Below are 15,899 nucleotides of genomic sequence, written 5' to 3'. Positions count from 1 at the left end.
AAGAGGGAACAAAGGTGCTGCCTCTACAAATATATATATATATATGTGTGTGTGTGTGTGTGTGTGTGTGTGTGTGTGTGTGTGTGTATATATATATATATCAAAAAAATCAACCCTAATATCTTGCGCTATACCTCTAGTCTCAAACCAACAAGAAATACCCTCTGTCAGATAAGGTATTAAAAGTAGATTACAAATAGAAATGGATTCTCGTGGGAGCCAATATGCCTTTTGTATGACAATAATTAAAAGTTTTTATTGTACAGAAACAAACGATATTTATCCTAAGCGTTTGTTATTGACACAACCTTCTAAAAATTCATATAAAACAATATTACAATCTTATACATAAATTACAGTTGGATGTGAGGATTTTACAGCCAGGTGATCACAGTCAGAACTCGAAATGGATGTATCTCCAACCAGATGTTTGTGATAAGGACTTTGTTAACCAGACGTTGCAAAACCCAACGCGTTTCGTCCGTTAGGACTTCATCAGGGGTTTGGAATCTGGATAGTTACAAATGGAAATATATAAATCATATAGTCTTCATTAATAAGACATATTATTATCCAGGTAAGTATTCCATTGAAATCTATTGTGGATTAACATACATACCAGTTCTTATAGTAGGAGTGATTACCATTGATTAGAAAGGTTTAGAATATCCAATGATTACATCCAATCACATATTCAATTCGATAAATATAATATCTGAAACATTATCGTTATAATAATCAATAAACATTATCCTTATACAAATGATAAAAGGAAGAGGGAGGGAGAGTCAAAAGAAGAGGAAAGGGAGGGAAAGTCGAAAGAATATTATGAATGTCAATATAAATCAAATAGCTCCGTATTTATCCACATAATCAACATCAATTCAGCTGATGGAAATGATACAAAGGGCAGGGTCTACAAGTATCAGAAACTACCAATAGTTATAGAACACTCCAATTAAAGTCCACATAAAACTTCAAATTCACAATATACACACAATTATATCCACATTACAACTCATTGTACAATACATACCTAGATAGACTTCAAAAAAAATATATATAAATTTGGTTGAAATTAGATGATGTTACGTTCCCTAAAAGGGATAAAGATAAAATAGTTTTTTGTCACTCAAATGATTGTTAATAGGAAATGTTTCTGTAACATCCTGTTTACCATTAAAATAACATAGATGCTACCAACAAATCAGAGAAGATATAACAACAACTTCCTCAATTGATTATAAGAAACCATACTGATGTCAGTATTTAATGTAAGGTATTTAAGGTGATTCAAATAGAAGAACTTTTTTATCCCAAACTAATTAATAAATGATGTCTTTAATCTAACATGCAATGGGGAGTGGTATATTCAATCAATCATTAGAGAGCCAATTAAGTTCACAGCTGTAATTTATAACCAGCAAGAAGAACTTTTTAACATCTGAAATACTAATCTTAACATCATATGGTATTTAATATTTGCACTAAATTAGTCTGGTTCTTACCTATTTTCAATCAAGAATGGTGGAACCTTATAGTCTACCTCTGTTTATACATGTCACCAAACAGAGAACTTAGGAAAATTTCAAATCCTGAACGAAACTATTCCCTGTGGACAAGTAAATCTAAATCAGTATATTACAATCATACTAAAATTAAGTAGTTACTCTTAAATTAAGGAATCCATTCATCTAATAAATTTTCAAAAAGACCATCCAATAACTAAGTTCCAAATATACAATTATAGTACTCAAACTTACTGTTTACAGGAACAAGTGCAACCTCACTGAATCCCAACTACAGAATGAGAGGCAATATAAGGACATCCCTTTATAGCTCCCTTGATATTACATCACTTTCTGCTGGCTGATTAATTAATTTATTATTAGTTAGTGATGTGTTAAGACCTCATAGTACTATGTGGAATGCCATTCTTACTGGTTACCTAACAGATCCCCTAAATGATGTCTTTAATCTAACATGCAATGGGGAGTGGTATATTCAATCAATCATTAGAGAGCCAATTAAGTTCACAGCTGTAATTTATAACCAGCAAGAAGAACTTTTTAACATCTGAAATACTTAACCTCATATGGTATTCAATATTTGCACTAAATTAGTCTGGTTCTTACCTATTTTCAATCAAGAATGGTGGAACCTTATAGTCTACCTCTGTTTATACATGTCACCAAAAAGAGGACTTAGGAAAAATTTCAAATCCTGAATGATACTATTCCCTGTGGACAAGTAATACTAAATCAGTATATTACAATCATATTAAAATTAAGTAGTTACTCTTCAATTAAGGAATCCATTCATCTAATAAATTTTCAAAAAGACCATCCAATAACTAAGTTCCAAAAATACCAATATAGTACTCAAACTTACTTTTTACAGGAACAAGTGCAACCTCACTGAATACCAACTACAGAATGAGAGGCAATATAGGGGCATCCCTTTATAGCTCCCTTGATATTACATCACTTCCTGCTGGCTGATTAATTAATTTATTATTAGTTAGTAATGTGTTAAGACCTCATAGTACTATGTGGAATGCCATTCTTACTGGTTAACTAACATCAATTCTGCTTCCTGACATTATAAAAATAAGAGGGGACAAAATCTGAACGCTACATGCGTTCCACTCTCGCGTGCGTGTCAACGCACCGCACTTCCGGTTCCGGCGGAAGTACGCACAGCGTGCGTGTCACAGTCACGCACTTCCGGCGGAAGTACATCACATGCGAGTCACGATCGCTGTTTGCGTGCCATGGTCCCGTAGTTCGATGGAGATGTGTCAGCGGATGTTAAATTTTGTGGTTAGCTTTAGGGATTCTTTCTGTGATGAATAAAGATTAAACAAAAATTCTTTATAAGGTCTACTATTAAAGAGTTCTTTGGTCATTAAAGTCAAACTCTTTTTTCACAGTTAGAATTGTAACATTAATATTGAATTCTAAATAGTAATAAAGTGCTGTTATCTCATCAATTAAATAAAGGTATTAATAGTGCTATTTATTAAATAAGTGTTAATCAATATAAGTGACCAATTTGTGATAAATAATATTAATTATAAACTATTTGATAAAAAAATATACTTAAAGTGACTTATTGCAATAATAACTAATAGTATTGATACGACATGTTTCAAATTTAAAGTTTAGTGTTTAATTGTCTGGTTCAAATTACACCGACAATATTAATATAACCAACATCAACATGATTTCCCATTTACAGAAAAATTCACCACATATTACATTTCATAAGAGTTATATATTGATAGACCATGAACATACTATATATACTTAAATCATCCCTAAGTTGTATATTCCTTTTATCAAACTTAAACTAAAAAAACTATAAACATAGGGGGAGGGGGGGGGGGACTGTAAGATGGCCGGACTAATAATAGGAATGGTTAAATACTATTCACTTCTCTTTTATTATGAAGACTATTATAGGAAAGACACAATATCAATATCTTCGTTTAAGCCACCAGGAGTGAGAGTGTTCAAAGAGTAGATCCAAAATGTCTCCTGTTTGGATAAAGTTAGATCTCTACTTTTTCCTCTAGGATCTGATGGAATGTATTCGAGAATGGTAAAGGAGAAATTCTCCTTAGTCACAACTGAATTGTGTTTATCCATAAAGTGTCTGGGGAGACTATGGGACGTCAGTTTGTTTTTCACGTTCCTCATATGTTCTTGTACTCTGATTTTAATCATTCTCTTAGTTTTGCCTATATACGATAGGCCACAGCTGCAAGTGATCTGATAGATAACATATTCAGTGTTACAGTTCACAAGGTGTCCTAATTTGTACCATTTCCCTGTTTCCATTTTAATATTAATGGATTTACGTTCCATAAATTTACAACAGATACACTTTGAACATGGATAACAACCCTTTGTAGGTATAATGGAGTCTGGACAGCTTCTGTGTTGTACTAAGTCAGATAGTCTACTTGGTGCTATTATACTTTTCAGATTGGTGGATTTCTGGAAGACCAGGTTAGGTTTATTTGGAAGCGTAGGGCCCAAAATTGGGTCCTTCAAAAGTAAACCCCAATGGCGTTCCAGAATTTTTCTAATTGAATGATTTTCACGGTTAAATTGTGTAATAAAAGGTCTTAACTGTTGTCTTGCTGGTTCAATCTTATCCTTAGGAAGTAACATCTTATCTCTTTCTTGTAGAGATGCTTTTATTTTGGCCTTAGAGACCATATCAACAGTATAGCCCCTTTCTTCAAATCTCTTTTGTATGACTGCTGCCTGATCCCAGTAGTCTTCAATGCTGGTACAATTACGTCTTAAACGGAGAAATTGAGCGTATGGCACATTGTTTTTCCATGCTGGAAAATGACAACTAGTTTGCGGGATGTAACTATTGGTGTCCACTTCCTTAAAAAACGTTTTTGTACTAATCTTTTCACCTACTGTTCCCATTAAGGTGAGATCAAGATAGTCTATCTTCTGCGAATCAGTTTGATAGGTGAACTTTAAATTCAGATTGTTGATCTGAATGGAAGCCATAAAGTCATCAATACTAGCTCTATCTCCTTTCCATATGAAAAGAAGATCGTCTATGTATCTGCGATAGAAAACAATGTTTTCACAATATTCAGAACCATAAACAAATGTATCTTCCCATTCCTTCATAAAAAGGTTAGCGTACGATGGGGCAAACTTAGTCCCCATCGCTGTACCTTGTTTTTGTAAATAGAATTTGTTGTTAAATTCAAAAAAGTTGTGGTTTAGAATAAATGTTATGCCTTCCAGCAGAAATGACACATCCTTTTTGGATAATTCGGGATCATTAGATAGAACTGCTCTAATTGACTCTATACCCTTAGAATGCGGGATAGAAGAATATAGCGCTTGGACGTCCAGAGTGAGCCAATAATAATCCTTTATCCAAATAAAGGAATTTAGTTCCTGGAGGACACTTGTAGAATCTTTAAGGTATGAGTCCATTTTAGTTACATAAGGTTGAAGTCGAATATCAATATAGTGCGACAAATTAGAAGTTAGAGAATTCACTCCTGCCACTATAGGTCTTCCTGGCGGATTTGTATTACTTTTATGTATCTTTGGTATGTGATAAAAGTTCGGCACTATTGGATGTTTCACGTCCAAATAATCGAACTCATCCTTGCAGATCAAATTGTCCCTCAACGCTCTCATTAACAGACAGGTTAATTCCTCTTGGTAAGTTTTAGTAGGATTGCCAGGTAATTTAATATATGTATGCCCATCTAGTAGTATACTAGAAGCCTCATTCAAATAGGCTTCTCTTGTCTGAAGGACCAAAGCTCCTCCTTTATCGGCCCCTTTAATCACTATGCTCTTATCTTTTTTAAGGGACTTCAAGGCTCCTTTCTCTTGAGGGTTCAGATTATTTCCATATTTAGAACTTTTTGATTTCATTTTTCTAAAGTCCTCCTTAACAGACTCATAAAATATGTCCAAATTACTACTTTTAGATTCTACAGGGTAAAACTTAGAAGGTAATTTTACCAATGGAGGTTTCTCTTTATTGGAACTTTCAATTGGGGGATTTTTAAGAAAATGTCTATGGATGGTCAATTTCCGAATATACTTATTAAGGTCTATAAATAAATTAAATTTATTTACATGTGAATCCGGCGCAAATTTTAAACCCTTCTCTAATAAGGAGCTTTCCGCTGTTGATAACTGTCTCTTTGCGATATTGACAACCCCAGATGGGACTTCTCTTGATGGAACAGTGCTCTTCGTTTTTTCGGGCTTCTCTCTGCCCCCTCTACATCCTCGTTTCCTCCATTGTGTCCTCTCTTCACACCCTGTGGAGAATCTAATCTTGTGTGAAGTTCCTCTTTTTGTTGTTGTATGCGAGGAAATCTGTGTCCTCGTCGTTCTTCTAAAAAATGGCCTCTCTGTTGCCTAACTGGAGTAGGGGATCTGTCAGTATTATATCTACCCCTATACGAATAGTTCCCTTGATCAGATCTATCACGAAAAGAAACCAATCGATTCCTTTGTCCACCCTGTTGTGAGGGGTATCTATTCCTATAGCCCCTCCATTCTTCTCTCCGATTGTAATGGGGGGATTGATAGTTCCTTCTGGATCTATTATGAGATTGTTGGCCTCCATAGTTCCCACGATACTGTCTATAGTCACCCTGGTATCTCTTATCATACCGTGAGTGATTCATCAATGGTGCCTGAGTTCTCTCTTCCATCCTCCCTTCATTAATGGGTAAATGATGTATCTGGCCAGATATGTAATCATTTCTATCTCGCAAAAATTTCTTCTGTTTACGTGATATAATTTCTTCTTCAGTACTATCTAGTTTGTGGTGCAGATCCACCACATCCCGTTTGAACTCCTCACTATCATCAAATTTATTGGCTTGTAATTCAATTTTCTTGATTTCTTCCTCAATACGACCTAATTCCCTCTTCCTTTCAGAAATAATCAAACCAATGAGTTTATTGGAACAATCATCTAAGATCGAATTCCAATTGGTGATAAAGCTTTCATTTCCTCCTCCTATCGTAGGGGTCTTATGTAGCCTTAGGCCTCTTGGGATCCTTCCTACTTCAAGATATTTCTCCAATGTAACTATATCATACCAATTATTAAGTTCTTTTACTGCTAACTTTTCTACCAGATTAAGGTAGCCATAATAATCATCCTCATCTGCTTGAAACACCTGTTCTTCCTCATCAAAAATATTTTTAGCTTTTGACTGTCTTTTTGATCTATCGCTAAAAATCGGCATTTTTGGTAAAAGCTGCAATCTTAGGGTTAACTGACAGAGACAATACTACAAAACAAAAAAATCAACCCTAATATCTTGCGCTATACCTCTAGTCTCAAACCAACAAGAAATACCCTCTGTCAGATAAGGTATTAAAAGTAGATTACAAATAGAAATGGATTCTCGTGGGAGCCAATATGCCTTTTGTATGACAATAATTAAAAGTTTTTATTGTACAGAAACAAACGATATTTATCCTAAGCGTTTGTTATTGACACAACCTTCTAAAAATTCATATAAAACAATATTACAATCTTATACATAAATTACAGTTGGATGTGAGGATTTTACAGCCAGGTGATCACAGTCAGAACTCGAAATGGATGTATCTCCAACCAGATGTTTGTGATAAGGACTTTGTTAACCAGACGTTGCAAAACCCAACGCGTTTCGTCCGTTAGGACTTCATCAGGGGTTTGGAATCTGGATAGTTACAAATGGAAATATATAAATCATATAGTCTTCATTAATAAGACATATTATTATCCAGGTAAGTATTCCATTGAAATCTATTGTGGATTAACATACATACCAGTTCTTATAGTAGGAGTGATTACCATTGATTAGAAAGGTTTAGAATATCCAATGATTACATCCAATCACATATTCAATTCGATAAATATAATATCTGAAACATTATCGTTATAATAATCAATAAACATTATCCTTATACAAATGATAAAAGGAAGAGGGAGAGAGAGTCAAAAGAAGAGGAAAGGGAGGGAAAGTCGAAAGAATATTATGAATGTCAATATAAATCAAATAGCTCCGTATTTATCCACATAATCAACATCAATTCAGCTGATGGAAATGATACAAAGGGCAGGGTCTACAAGTATCAGAAACTACCAATAGTTATAGAACACTCCAATTAAAGTCCACATAAAACTTCAAATTCACAATATACACACAATTATATCCACATTACAACTCATTGTACAATACATACCTAGATAGACTTCAAAAAAAATATATATAAATTTGGTTGAAATTAGATGATGTTACGTTTAGGGAACGTAACATCATCTAATTTCAACCAAATTTATATATATTTTTTTTGAAGTCTATCTAGGTATGTATTGTACAATGAGTTGTAATGTGGATATAATTGTGTGTATATTGTGAATTTGAAGTTTTATGTGGACTTTAATTGGAGTGTTCTATAACTATTGGTAGTTTCTGATACTTGTAGACCCTGCCCTTTGTATCATTTCCATCAGCTGAATTGATGTTGATTATGTGGATAAATACGGAGCTATTTGATTTATATTGACATTCATAATATTCTTTCGACTTTCCCTCCCTTTCCTCTTCTTTTGACTCTCCCTCCCTCTTCCTTTTATCATTTGTATAAGGATAATGTTTATTGATTATTATAACGATAATGTTTCAGATATTATATTTATCGAATTGAATATGTGATTGGATGTAATCATTGGATATTCTAAACCTTTCTAATCAATGGTAATCACTCCTACTATAAGAACTGGTATGTATGTTAATCCACAATAGATTTCAATGGAATACTTACCTGGATAATAATATGTCTTATTAATGAAGACTATATGATTTATATATTTCCATTTGTAACTATCCAGATTCCAAACCCCTGATGAAGTCCTAACGGACGAAACGCGTTGGGTTTTGCAACGTCTGGTTAACAAAGTCCTTATCACAAACATCTGGTTGGAGATACATCCATTTCGAGTTCTGACTGTGATCACCTGGCTGTAAAATCCTCACATCCAACTGTAATTTATGTATAAGATTGTAATATTGTTTTATATGAATTTTTAGAAGGTTGTGTCAATAACAAACGCTTAGGATAAATATCGTTTGTTTCTGTACAATAAAAACTTTTAATTATTGTCATACAAAAGGCATATTGGCTCCCACGAGAATCCATTTCTATTTGTAATCTACTTTTAATACCTTATCTGACAGAGGGTATTTCTTGTTGGTTTGAGACTAGAGGTATAGCGCAAGATATTAGGGTTGATTTTTTTGTTTTGTAGTATTGTCTCTGTCAGTTAACCCTAAGATTGCAGCTTTTACCAAAAATGCCGATTTTTAGCGATAGATCAAAAAGACAGTCAAAAGCTAAAAATATTTTTGATGAGGAAGAACAGGTGTTTCAAGCAGATGAGGATGATTATTATGGCTACCTTAATCTGGTAGAAAAGTTAGCAGTAAAAGAACTTAATAATTGGTATGATATAGTTACATTGGAGAAATATCTTGAAGTAGGAAGGATCCCAAGAGGCCTAAGGCTACATAAGACCCCTACGATAGGAGGAGGAAATGAAAGCTTTATCACCAATTGGAATTCGATCTTAGATGATTGTTCCAATAAACTCATTGGTTTGATTATTTCTGAAAGGAAGAGGGAATTAGGTCGTATTGAGGAAGAAATCAAGAAAATTGAATTACAAGCCAATAAATTTGATGATAGTGAGGAGTTCAAACGGGATGTGGTGGATCTGCACCACAAACTAGATAGTACTGAAGAAGAAATTATATCACGTAAACAGAAGAAATTTTTGCGAGATAGAAATGATTACATATCTGGCCAGATACATCATTTACCCATTAATGAAGGGAGGATGGAAGAGAGAACTCAGGCACCATTGATGAATCACTCACGGTATGATAAGAGATACCAGGGTGACTATAGACAGTATCGTGGGAACTATGGAGGCCAACAATCTCATAATAGATCCAGAAGGAACTATCAATCCCCCCATTACAATCGGAGAGAAGAATGGAGGGGCTATAGGAATAGATACCCCTCACAACAGGGTGGACAAAGGAATCGATTGGTTTCTTTTCGTGATAGATCTGATCAAGGGAACTATTCGTATAGGGGTAGATATAATACTGACAGATCCCCTACTCCAGTTAGGCAACAGAGAGGCCATTTTTTAGAAGAACGACGAGGACACAGATTTCCTCGCATACAACAACAAAAAGAGGAACTTCACACAAGATTAGATTCTCCACAGGGTGTGAAGAGAGGACACAATGGAGGAAACGAGGATGTAGAGGGGGCAGAGAGAAGCCCGAAAAAACGAAGAGCACTGTTCCATCAAGAGAAGTCCCATCTTTGCGTATATCGCAAAGAGACAGTTATCAACAGCGGAAAGCTCCTTATTAGAGAAGGGTTTAAAATTTGCGCCGGATTCACATGTAAATAAATTTAATTTATTTATAGACCTTAATAAGTATATTCGGAAATTGACCATCCATAGACATTTTCTTAAAAATCCCCCAATTGAAAGTTCCAATAAAGAGAAACCTCCATTGGTAAAATTACCTTCTAAGTTTTACCCTGTAGAATCTAAAAGTAGTAATTTGGACATATTTTATGAGTCTGTTAAGGAGGACTTTAGAAAAATGAAATCAAAAAGTTCTAAATATGGAAATAATCTGAACCCTCAAGAGAAAGGAGCCTTGAAGTCCCTTAAAAAAGATAAGAGCATAGTGATTAAAGGGGCCGATAAAGGAGGAGCTTTGGTCCTTCAGACAAGAGAAGCCTATTTGAATGAGGCTTCTAGTATACTACTAGATGGGCATACATATATTAAATTACCTGGCAATCCTACTAAAACTTACCAAGAGGAATTAACCTGTCTGTTAATGAGAGCGTTGAGGGACAATTTGATCTGCAAGGATGAGTTCGATTATTTGGACGTGAAACATCCAATAGTGCCGAACTTTTATCACATACCAAAGATACATAAAAGTAATACAAATCCGCCAGGAAGACCTATAGTGGCAGGAGTGAATTCTCTAACTTCTAATTTGTCGCACTATATTGATATTCGACTTCAACCTTATGTAACTAAAATGGACTCATACCTTAAAGATTCTACAAGTGTCCTCCAGGAACTAAATTCCTTTATTTGGATAAAGGATTATTATTGGCTCACTCTGGACGTCCAAGCGCTATATTCTTCTATCCCGCATTCTAAGGGTATAGAGTCAATTAGAGCAGTTCTATCTAATGATCCCGAATTATCCAAAAAGGATGTGTCATTTCTGCTGGAAGGCATAACATTTATTCTAAACCACAACTTTTTTGAATTTAACAACAAATTCTATTTACAAAAACAAGGTACAGCGATGGGGACTAAGTTTGCCCCATCGTACGCTAACCTTTTTATGAAGGAATGGGAAGATACATTTGTTTATGGTTCTGAATATTGTGAAAACATTGTTTTCTATCGCAGATACATAGACGATCTTCTTTTCATATGGAAAGGAGATAGAGCTAGTATTGATGACTTTATGGCTTCCATTCAGATCAACAATCTGAATTTAAAGTTCACCTATCAAACTGATTCGCAGAAGATAGACTATCTTGATCTCACCTTAATGGGAACAGTAGGTGAAAAGATTAGTACAAAAACGTTTTTTAAGGAAGTGGACACCAATAGTTACATCCCGCAAACTAGTTGTCATTTTCCAGCATGGAAAAACAATGTGCCATACGCTCAATTTCTCCGTTTAAGACGTAATTGTACCAGCATTGAAGACTACTGGGATCAGGCAGCAGTCATACAAAAGAGATTTGAAGAAAGGGGCTATACTGTTGATATGGTCTCTAAGGCCAAAATAAAAGCATCTCTACAAGAAAGAGATAAGATGTTACTTCCTAAGGATAAGATTGAACCAGCAAGACAACAGTTAAGACCTTTTATTACACAATTTAACCGTGAAAATCATTCAATTAGAAAAATTCTGGAACGCCATTGGGGTTTACTTTTGAAGGACCCAATTTTGGGCCCTACGCTTCCAAATAAACCTAACCTGGTCTTCCAGAAATCCACCAATCTGAAAAGTATAATAGCACCAAGTAGACTATCTGACTTAGTACAACACAGAAGCTGTCCAGACTCCATTATACCTACAAAGGGTTGTTATCCATGTTCAAAGTGTATCTGTTGTAAATTTATGGAACGTAAATCCATTAATATTAAAATGGAAACAGGGAAATGGTACAAATTAGGACACCTTGTGAACTGTAACACTGAATATGTTATCTATCAGATCACTTGCAGCTGTGGCCTATCGTATATAGGCAAAACTAAGAGAATGATTAAAATCAGAGTACAAGAACATATGAGGAACGTGAAAAACAAACTGACGTCCCATAGTCTCCCCAGACACTTTATGGATAAACACAATTCAGTTGTGACTAAGGAGAATTTCTCCTTTACCATTCTCGAATACATTCCATCAGATCCTAGAGGAAAAAGTAGAGATCTAACTTTATCCAAACAGGAGACATTTTGGATCTACTCTTTGAACACTCTCACTCCTGGTGGCTTAAACGAAGATATTGATATTGTGTCTTTCCTATAATAGTCTTCATAATAAAAGAGAAGTGAATAGTATTTAACCATTCCTATTATTAGTCCGGCCATCTTACAGTCCCCCCCCCCCCCCTCCCCCTATGTTTATAGTTTTTTTAGTTTAAGTTTGATAAAAGGAATATACAACTTAGGGATGATTTAAGTATATATAGTATGTTCATGGTCTATCAATATATAACTCTTATGAAATGTAATATGTGGTGAATTTTTCTGTAAATGGGAAATCATGTTGATGTTGGTTATATTAATATTGTCGGTGTAATTTGAACCAGACAATTAAACACTAAACTTTAAATTTGAAACATGTCGTATCAATACTATTAGTTATTATTGCAATAAGTCACTTTAAGTATATTTTTTTATCAAATAGTTTATAATTAATATTATTTATCACAAATTGGTCACTTATATTGATTAACACTTATTTAATAAATAGCACTATTAATACCTTTATTTAATTGATGAGATAACAGCACTTTATTACTATTTAGAATTCAATATTAATGTTACAATTCTAACTGTGAAAAAAGAGTTTGACTTTAATGACCAAAGAACTCTTTAATAGTAGACCTTATAAAGAATTTTTGTTTAATCTTTATTCATCACAGAAAGAATCCCTAAAGCTAACCACAAAATTTAACATCCGCTGACACATCTCCATCGAACTACGGGACCATGGCACGCAAACAGCGATCGTGACTCGCATGTGATGTACTTCCGCCGGAAGTGCGTGACTGTGACACGCACGCTGTGCGTACTTCCGCCGGAACCGGAAGTGCGGTGCGTTGACACGCACGCGAGAGTGGAACGCATGTAGCGTTCAGATTTTGTCCCCTCTTATTTTTATAATGTCAGGAAGCAGAATTGATGTTAGTTAACCAGTAAGAATGGCATTCCACATAGTACTATGAGGTCTTAACACATTACTAACTAATAATAAATTAATTAATCAGCCAGCAGGAAGTGATGTAATATCAAGGGAGCTATAAAGGGATGCCCCTATATTGCCTCTCATTCTGTAGTTGGTATTCAGTGAGGTTGCACTTGTTCCTGTAAAAAGTAAGTTTGAGTACTATATTGGTATTTTTGGAACTTAGTTATTGGATGGTCTTTTTGAAAATTTATTAGATGAATGGATTCCTTAATTGAAGAGTAACTACTTAATTTTAATATGATTGTAATATACTGATTTAGTTTTACTTGTCCACAGGGAATAGTATCATTCAGGATTTGAAATTTTTCCTAAGTCCTCTTTTTGGTGACATGTATAAACAGAGGTAGACTATAAGGTTCCACCATTCTTGATTGAAAATAGGTAAGAACCAGACTAATTTAGTGCAAATATTGAATACCATATGAGGTTAAGTATTTCAGATGTTAAAAAGTTCTTCTTGCTGGTTATAAATTACAGCTGTGAACTTAATTGGCTCTCTAATGATTGATTGAATATACCACTCCCCATTGCATGTTAGATTAAAGACATCATTTAGGGGATCTGTTAGGTAACCAGTAAGAATGGCATTCCACATAGTACTATGAGGTCTTAACACATCACTAACTAATAATAAATTAATTAATCAGCCAGCAGAAAGTGATGTAATATCAAGGGAGCTATAAAGGGATGTCCTTATATTGCCTCTCATTCTGTAGTTGGGATTCAGTGAGGTTGCACTTGTTCCTGTAAACAGTAAGTTTGAGTACTATAATTGTATATTTGGAACTTAGTTATTGGATGGTCTTTTTGAAAATTTATTAGATGAATGGATTCCTTAATTTAAGAGTAACTACTTAATTTTAGTATGATTGTAATATACTGATTTAGATTTACTTGTCCACAGGGAATAGTTTCGTTCAGGATTTGAAATTTTCCTAAGTTCTCTGTTTGGTGACATGTATAAACAGAGGTAGACTATAAGGTTCCACCATTCTTGATTGAAAATAGGTAAGAACCAGACTAATTTAGTGCAAATATTAAATACCATATGATGTTAAGATTAGTATTTCAGATGTTAAAAAGTTCTTCTTGCTGGTTATAAATTACAGCTGTGAACTTAATTGGCTCTCTAATGATTGATTGAATATACCACTCCCCATTGCATGTTAGATTAAAGACATCATTTATTAATTAGTTTGGGATAAAAAAGTTCTTCTATTTGAATCACCTTAAATACCTTACATTAAATACTGACATCAGTATGGTTTCTTATAATCAATTGAGGAAGTTGTTGTTATATCTTCTCTGATTTGTTGGTAGCATCTATGTTATTTTAATGGTAAACAGGATGTTACAGAAACATTTCCTATTAACAATCATTTGAGTGACAAAAAACTATTTTATCTTTATCCCTTTTAGGGAACGTAACATCATCTAATTTCAACCAAATTTATATATATTTTTTTTGAAGTCTATCTAGGTATGTATTGTACAATGAGTTGTAATGTGGATATAATTGTGTGTATATTGTGAATTTGAAGTTTTATGTGGACTTTAATTGGAGTGTTCTATAACTATTGGTAGTTTCTGATACTTGTAGACCCTGCCCTTTGTATCATTTCCATCAGCTGAATTGATGTTGATTATGTGGATAAATACGGAGCTATTTGATTTATATTGACATTCATAATATTCTTTCGACTTTCCCTCCCTTTCCTCTTCTTTTGACTCTCCCTCCCTCTTCCTTTTATCATTTGTATAAGGATAATGTTTATTGATTATTATAACGATAATGTTTCAGATATTATATTTATCGAATTGAATATGTGATTGGATGTAATCATTGGATATTCTAAACCTTTCTAATCAATGGTAATCACTCCTACTATAAGAACTGGTATGTATGTTAATCCACAATAGATTTCAATGGAATACTTACCTGGATAATAATATGTCTTATTAATGAAGACTATATGATTTATATATTTCCATTTGTAACTATCCAGATTCCAAACCCCTGATGAAGTCCTAACGGACGAAACGCGTTGGGTTTTGCAACGTCTGGTTAACAAAGTCCTTATCACAAACATCTGGTTGGAGATACATCCATTTCGAGTTCTGACTGTGATCACCTGGCTGTAAAATCCTCACATCCAACTGTAATTTATGTATAAGATTGTAATATTGTTTTATATGAATTTTTAGAAGGTTGTGTCAATAACAAACGCTTAGGATAAATATCGTTTGTTTCTGTACAATAAAAACTTTTAATTATTGTCATACAAAAGGCATATTGGCTCCCACGAGAATCCATTTCTATATATATATATATATATATATGTGTGTGTGTGTGTGTCCCTCCAATGCCCAGCATGAGTGTGTATATATATAAAGGTAAGCACACTGTTTTATCACTCACTTCTGTTTTGTTCACCTTGACAAAGGGGTGTCAGCACCCCGAAACATTGGATCTGTTTTTTATCACGATGGAATAAATACCACTTGTTTGGAATACCCATGAGTGTTTTTCCCTGAGTGCCGCTGCATGCTAGGAGTCGCTGTATGTACTACAGATTCCAGAGGGCACCGGGGCCGCGTGTATCGTGAAGGGTGAGTGCCAATCCGCTGCTGTATATGTGTTGGACTTTGAGGTTTTTACCACATTGACCGTCTGGGATGAGGCACCCCCACCTGTATTGCTAAACATTGATTTTATTGAAATATAGCAATATTACAGTGTGACCCTTTGTGGAAAGGAGAAGACTGAGGAGTCATTCACAGCACA

At 34.3% G+C, this 15,899-nt stretch overlaps 4 long non-coding RNA genes across 8 annotated transcripts; 2 read left to right on the top strand and 2 right to left on the bottom strand.

Annotated features, from left to right (window-relative positions):
• Positions 1–225: 225 nt before the first annotated feature.
• LOC134956930 (uncharacterized) lies at positions 226–2,472 on the bottom strand. 3 transcript variants are annotated; one of them, XR_010186305.1, is made up of 5 exons: positions 2,392–2,472; positions 1,509–1,612; positions 1,037–1,097; positions 620–715; positions 226–510 (listed from the first exon to the last, which is right to left on the bottom strand). It is a non-coding gene; the product is annotated as an uncharacterized LOC134956930 (long non-coding RNA). The 3 variants fall into 3 exon arrangements; XR_010186307.1 differs by lacking the exon at positions 2,392–2,472 and adding an exon at positions 1,764–2,108; XR_010186306.1 differs by lacking the exon at positions 1,037–1,097 and having other exon boundaries at positions 2,392–2,464.
• A 4,471-nt stretch (positions 2,473–6,943) lies between these two features.
• Positions 6,944–7,422, bottom strand: LOC134956929 (uncharacterized). The gene is made up of 2 exons (XR_010186303.1): positions 7,338–7,422; positions 6,944–7,228 (listed from the first exon to the last, which is right to left on the bottom strand). It is a non-coding gene; the product is annotated as an uncharacterized LOC134956929 (long non-coding RNA).
• Positions 7,423–8,211: 789 nt separating this feature from the next.
• LOC134956928 (uncharacterized) lies at positions 8,212–8,688 on the top strand. The gene is made up of 2 exons (XR_010186302.1): positions 8,212–8,294; positions 8,404–8,688. It is a non-coding gene; the product is annotated as an uncharacterized LOC134956928 (long non-coding RNA).
• A 4,468-nt stretch (positions 8,689–13,156) lies between these two features.
• LOC134956927 (uncharacterized) lies at positions 13,157–15,405 on the top strand. Of its 3 annotated transcripts, none has more exons than XR_010186299.1 (5): positions 13,157–13,239; positions 14,019–14,122; positions 14,534–14,594; positions 14,916–15,011; positions 15,121–15,405. It is a non-coding gene; the product is annotated as an uncharacterized LOC134956927 (long non-coding RNA). The 3 variants fall into 3 exon arrangements; XR_010186301.1 differs by lacking the exon at positions 13,157–13,239 and adding an exon at positions 13,521–13,867; XR_010186300.1 differs by lacking the exon at positions 14,534–14,594 and having other exon boundaries at positions 13,165–13,239.
• The last annotated feature ends 494 nt before the right edge of the window (positions 15,406–15,899 follow it).

This window comes from Pseudophryne corroboree, chromosome 9, assembly GCF_028390025.1.
Source record: "Pseudophryne corroboree isolate aPseCor3 chromosome 9, aPseCor3.hap2, whole genome shotgun sequence".
NCBI classification, from domain to species: domain Eukaryota; kingdom Metazoa; phylum Chordata; class Amphibia; order Anura; family Myobatrachidae; genus Pseudophryne; species Pseudophryne corroboree.
Note: the sequence above shows the minus strand (reverse complement) of the source record. Positions and strands in the feature narration are given on the sequence as shown.